Consider the following 7,127-nt stretch of genomic DNA (forward strand, 5'->3'; position numbering starts at 1 on the left):
TTAACGCTCAGCAGGTTGTCTTGTGTCTCTCTGGTTTCACGGTGTTCTTAAGATATTCACTACTGATATGATAGTGACAGTGTTCCAGCCAGGAAAACCTGATCACTGGCTGTGTGGCGGTCATTTGATTACATTTTTTTTTTGGGGCATTTTCGCCTTTATTAGACAAAGTGCTGAAACGATTAGTCAATTAATCGATTACTCGATCGACAGAAAATTAATCGAATATAATTTTGGTAATCAATTAATCATTTTAGTCATTTAGCAAGTAAAAATACCAAACATTTGCTGGTTACAGCTTCACAAATGTTAAGATTTGCTGCTTTTCTCCGTTTCATATCATTATAAAATGAATCCTTTGTTTTTTTTGGCTGCTGGTCAGACTGAGTAAGCAATTTTAAAAATCACCTTGGGTTCTGGTAGCTTGTGATGGGCATTTATTATTATTTATGACATTTTATAGACTAAATGATAATGAAAATAGATAATTTAATATAATAATTGCCCGTTGCAGCCCTTATTAGACAGTTCCAAGTAGAGTGAGACAGGACAGATGGGACAGAGAGAGAGAAGGGGTGACGTGACAAAGGTCCTGGGCTGGATTCGAACCCCGGATATTGCGATTAGATGGTGCGACCTTAGCCCACTGATCCACCAGGACGCCCTGTTTGATTACATTTGAATAGCGCTTCATCACTGTCGGGTGAAAACCTAATTTCTCCAAAAATGAAAACTTTTTTGGAACTAAGAAAAAACTTCGCCTTGCTTTTAGCTTGATCACCATGTATTTTTGAGTTTATCCAGTGGAGTCTGAAAGGGTTTCATAAGCACCAAGGATGGTAGAATATTCTCAACCCATAGAGGAGCATGCAATCCTTCAGAAGTTAAAACATGAAAATCATCAGGTTTTCACATGACAACAAAGGCCTGCTGTTAGGCGTGTTGTTCGCCTGTCAGCATGGTTGTGTGGTGACAAAACTGAAAGCTGTTACCTGCTATGTGACGGGAACCAATGGGAGTCAGAGTTGTCAGACCTTTCCCGATAAACAGTAAACAAAAATTTGCTGTCACAGTTTGTTTACTCCCCTCTCTCTGTTTGAGTCTCCTCTAATCACAGCGTTAGGGGGGTGATGGATGGGCCGGCGTCACAAAAAGACCCTCTGACCTCCCATAACACCACATGCTGTGCTGCAGGAACCTGGTCTGACTCAACACTCTTCGTAGAAATAGTGCTGCTTTGCTTTGTACCTTCATGGGTTTGTCTGTGTAGGAGAATCCTGATTGGTGCGATGTAGGACTCGTTTTGATGTGCGGTTCTTACATTTGTTGTTCTACCTAGAAACCTTTCTCTGCTGTAAGACAGAAACAAACAAGTACAGATTCTGTCAAACATGGAAGTAACTAATGACATTTCCTCACTTTGCTGTAATTGATAAGCTTAAATAAGAGTATTATTTCAGTAATTAGTAAGTAAATCAGTAATTTTACTTTTACTTAAAACAATATTCCACTTAGTTTTAACATGGGGGTTATTCGGCTCTTGACCACCATGAAAACCAGAATATAAACTAAACACCAAGATCAGATGCAGCTGGACGAGTTTGTAGTGTTTTTACTTCCCATTCATTTCAATGAGGCAAGAAAATAACCTGAAAACTGACATTTAACACAATGGTGAACAGATCCAACAACAGATCCCACTACTGTGATTTTCAACTGACGTTTGGTCATATTTTTTAGAGCATAATTTTGCCAAATAGCATTTTTATTTATAGATCAGAACATAGCGGAGGGATACATGCCTCCGCTATGTTTTCTTCTATCAAATATGACCAAACGTCATCTTCTCTAATGGATCTTTTGCCTTTAAAGGCCCTGACACACCAGGCCGACGGTCGGCCATCGGCCAATGTCGGGCCGTCGGTGTCCCTAGTTTTTGCGGTGTGTCCCGCACCGTCGGCACTAGTCGGACCCTGTCGGCGTCTTTTCGGCCGATTGAGCATGTTGAATCGGCGTCGGAGCCGTCGGTGAGAGAGATCACTCTGATTGGTAGTTCGTGTTTTGCCTCTGGATGATTGGACTGATAAATTCCTTCAACATGTGGAACTGAACAGGAAAGAGCCAAGCGAAATTTTTAAAATCGGAGGTTTCATTTATCTCCAGCTCTCGACACAGGTTCGGGAAAGCCCCTTGAGCCTGTCGCTGGAGTAACGTTATTCATGATTTCACCCATTTAGTGCGGTTTCTCCTTATTTTTCGCCTCCGCCTCTTCCTTTCTTCTTCCACAACCAAAAGACCAAGGGCTGACAACGCCAGTGCCATTTGCAACTTCTTATCAGACATATGGTTATTTCCCCTCACGCAGGCGCAGAACGTACGTGCTAGTTGGCCGTCGGCTGTAGTCTTTGCGGTGTGTTCAAGTGCAACTTTTTGGACGCAGGCGACGTGAGGCGACGCAACAGTCGGCCTTCGTCGCCGCTGGTTCTTTGAAGTCGGTTTGGTGTGTCAGGGCCTTTAAGGTTGCACCTCTGCTCCCCTTGTTGGACCGGGAAGATTCTTCTATATTTTTTAACTAATCAGACAGGAAATGTACTGGCTCACATTCAAATTTTTCAAATAATAAAAATATAATTATTTTGAATAAATAAAATAATAGACCCCCTGTTGAACATTTTATAGTTACAAACTATATGGACAAAAATGGTTCTCCACAAAACAACAACAAAAAAAAACAAAAACGTACCACCTATTTAAGACCTTTTTGGGACCTTTACTGTTCAGAGTGCACAGCACTTGGAAAGGCTTTGGAGGCAGTTGTTTGGGTTTCAGCGGATAGCCGTGTGTTTTTCAGTTTTGAAATTGGATTGCAGCTGCAGCCGTGATGCTGGTGACGGTGCGACTACTGACTGGTGCTGCTGAGTGGAATATCAAGCAGATTGTTCACAACGTAGCTCATGCAGGGCCATGCAGGTGGAACTGGAGTGGCTTGCTTTCAGATATGAGTGTGTTTCTGTGTCAGAGCCAATCTGTCAGGTATGAGCACACTGCAGCGGCTGGGCTAAAGCTGTTAATGTGGCCCCTAGGAGGATTAGCCGCTAACAAGGTTAAGAACAGCGTCAGCGAAAGAGAGGATTGTACTGCTGGAGCTCCAGCTACCTGAGACACAACACAGGTTTGTAACACTTTACAGTCCACTCAGCTTCCATGGTTTAGATTTCATACACAATGGCTCAGAATAAGAGTAATGTTCTCCATGATGCTTTTCAAATGAATGTAGTTTAGTTGAAAGGATATTTAATGAATGAACATGCCTCAAGTGAGGTAAACCTGCTGAGTGGCTTTCCAGTTCAAACTGGCCTGATTGGACGGATTTCAGTAATTCTTTAGTGAGGGAGCCAATCAGGAGCAAGTACAGCTGTGATGCGTTGGAAAAAAAGGTTTGAAGATACAATAACTTTAAATTTAACAACTCAAAATCAATTTTTAACATTGTCTGCATTAAACATCTTTGATCATGTATGTATATAAATTGAGGAAAATTTAAATTCCTATACCCCCTTTAAATGAATTTTGGTTTATAATACAAACATAAACTGAACAGCTGTATAACTACATGACACATCTATGAATACTGATTCAATCCATTCTTCAGCTTTTCTAAGGTGTTCATTGAACTGAACAGTGTCAATTTGTTGAGGAACAATTAGTAATGAAAATATGTTGCTGTGCAGTTTTCAGACATTTTATGTTTTTTGTTATATGCTCACTCATCTACACATCGCTCAGTGCTTTAGGACTGGCTCCTACCATATGAACCTCCAGACCCTCAGGTCATCTGGACTGGTCTGCATGGCCAGGCAGCGGTTAGTTATTCTGCTGCACAGAGCTGCAACAAACTCCCAGAAGAACTCAGAAGCCAACTTTGACTTTTTTGTTCTGCACTTCCCATACAACTTCATCTTTATTCTCTTTTTATGCATTTTATTCTTATTTATTCTCTCTTGTTATACACTTTATGATGTCTTTATTTGTTTTTTATCTTATCCTGTATTTCTTATCGAATGTCTTATATACCTTGTGTAAAGCACTTTGAGTTGCCTTTGTGTATGAAATGTGCTCTATATAAATAAACTTGCCTTGTCTTATTATCTGCTTCTCACACTCTTCACTGGACCTGGATGTGCTAATTTATGAAAAAATAGAGCTAATCAATCAGTCGCCATTAAGCTGCCTGAACAGTGAACATTTTTCCTGATGAGTTCCTCTATATCCCACAGTAGTGCGACACAAGCGCCTCCTGAAAGCTCTCTGTAAGACCTGAATCAGGACCGTCATTGGCCTCTTTCAGATTTTGTGCTTGTATTATTGTGCAGGGCGTCTCGTCTTGGGCTCTGCGGCGTCCCAGCGGCTCCAGATCCAGATTATGTGTTACCTTTAAAATGACACTTCCTTTATGGAGCATGCAGTACATATCTTCCCTTTGTTATGGCTGATTACTCCATTCCCTTTATTTTATAGCACTTTGTAACTTTAAGGGCTTATTGTTATTCATCTCAAATATATATTTTACTTTATGTGACATTAGAATACAAACTACTGCATGCTGAATTAACTTTGCTTTGACAATTCATTAAACAAAGGCGTTTTCCCCTAGAGGGACTCTTTTCATCCCTCTGCAGGATGTTGGCTTCAGTCCAGCTGCAGTGTCTTGGGGGTGAGGATGAGTTTAATAGCTTTTCTAAACCAGGAGGGGAGGAGGCAGCAGATCAGACAGTTTAGCTCCGGCACCAAACCTACCAAGAGAGAGGATAATAAGCTTTTAGACATTTCCTAAGACAGAACTGATGCAGAGTGATGTGCACTCGTAGCGTCACAAGTCGATCAGCATGTAAGACACTTCTGGCATCCTGCTCACTTAATTCAGTGCTGCATCTTTGTATTATCAGTGTGATGAACAGTATGTATCTGTACCAGCTTTTAAGATACAGAAAACTTTTTATTTTTATTTCTCCTATATTTAACCAGGTGAGTCCCATTGAGCTGTTCATCTCTTTTGCAAGGGAGCCCTGGCCAAGAGAGCAGCAAACAGATGTTACAAAAATACAACACAAGACCACAATATAAAATTACAAAGAATACATACAAATATACAAATTACACAGTATACAATCTCAAGTAAAACAGCTACAAACTTCAGTTTTTAAAGACTGCAACAGACTTTTAAAATCACCCAGAGGGATGAAGTGATCCAGCTTAAATACTTAAAAGTGCAATAAGTCAGATTTGGGTTTTTTCTGTCCCACAGCGACAGAAATCAAACAAGTAAAAGCACTGGGTCGCCCCTGAAGAGATCTGATGGGATGTAAGTCGCCTGCTGTCTGACAGCCAGTTTGGTTTCCATGTACCAACTGCTGTTTTTTCTTTTCTGTTCAGTTTTTTCTTAATCCCCAAACAACATATGTCTGCAAGTAATAAGTAACCTTAGCAATGCTAATCGCGTTAGCATGCTATGGTGTTTCTAATGTTAAGTTAGCATTTGCGCTAATCGCTAGCTAGATACAAGCTAATACTAATCCAGGTCATTGAATAACAGTTACACCAGCTACACACATTGTAACTTGTAATTGTTATTTATTTGTATTTCACAGAGCTTTCAGCAGTAAACACCTGCTTCCTGTTTAGCCGTCTCCCAGCTATCAGTACCTCAACACTCTAGTGAGGGCAGAGTAAGCACATTAATGAATATATCTGTGATTACTGGAAGAGGAAGAACAATTTACAACCACTTTTTTCAATATTTGAATATTTCAATATTTTTCTATTTTTCTTCCATGACCTAGTTCATACGGGAAACAAGCTACTGGATGTGTGTTTATACGTAAGAAAAAGGTCTTCTTAAATATTGAAACCAGTGGTTTGAAATTGTTCTTCATCTTCCAGTAATCACAAATGTATTTATCATTCTGGTTGTAGTTATTTGCTTTACAAGTTATTGAAGGTGGAAAAAACAAATATCCACCAAATATCTAATATCAAGCTAACTTTACTTCAATTTTTGTACGTGTAGAAGGAGAGAGTGATAGCGATAGCTGAAAAAGTCTTGAGTCGCCCCTTACTCAAACCCCAACCTGTCTCTCTGCTGCAGTGCATTCTGGTCTCTCTCCTGCTCCTGTGGTGGAGAAATTGGTCTCTCTCCTCTTCTACGATGGATTTCTCCCTGTATGATTGTTGAACGTCTCTTGGTGCAAAATGGCGGCTCTAGAAAGAAGCCCTCGCTCTTTGATTCTGAGGGACTGACACCAAAACCTGACGTTTACCGCTGATGTTTTACATCCTGAAACATTTTCTCATATCAAACTCCATTGTAGCTGCTGGAAATATCTGGAGGTGACGTCACCTACGATTGGCCGGTTATCCACAGGAAGAAGAAAAATACACCAGCAAACAACAAAATGGGCCCAGAAATGCAAAGTACATCACCAATAGCTGCTTTTAAACAGTGTTACTACTGTACTCTATACAGCAAGACCCCTAGCCTAGTCAGCAGAATAAACAGTTTCAGCTGGATCATCCTGTATATTGCAGTTGAAAGTGCAACAAGAACGAGCTTAAGGAATATTTGAGGATTGGTAGCACTTTAACTTTTTCCATTCACAGGGCTTCTTCTTCTGACCTTTTAAAAGTTCAGACCCAGCGGAGCCGGCTGCTCATCACCTGGATCCTGCTTTTCTAAAATTATCCGCCGTTGCCAAAGGTGACGTTCGGCTTATCTTTTTCATTTGACCCTTGAAACTTAGAATATCCCCAGGATTTGGAAGACTGCTTCAGTTCTTCTCTTGTTAAAAGGGAGGAACATAAATCCCTCTCAGTAATTACAAGCCAGGGGTGGAAAAATAACCAAAATATTCTACTCATGTTGAAGCACTGTTACTGAAGTACTGTTACTGAAAATCTACTTAGGTAGAAGTAAAAGGTAGCTCATTTCAAATGTACTCAGAGTAAACAATACTGAATTACTTTAAAAACACAGACTTTGTTATATATGATCTTCCCCATGCAATATGAAAAGGACAAACCAGTCCAAACCAGCTTATTTTAACTGAAATAATAAGGTGAATCAACAAAGT

The sequence above is a fragment of the Centroberyx gerrardi genome, chromosome 1 (genome assembly GCF_048128805.1).
Source record: "Centroberyx gerrardi isolate f3 chromosome 1, fCenGer3.hap1.cur.20231027, whole genome shotgun sequence".
NCBI lineage: Eukaryota > Metazoa > Chordata > Actinopteri > Beryciformes > Berycidae > Centroberyx > Centroberyx gerrardi.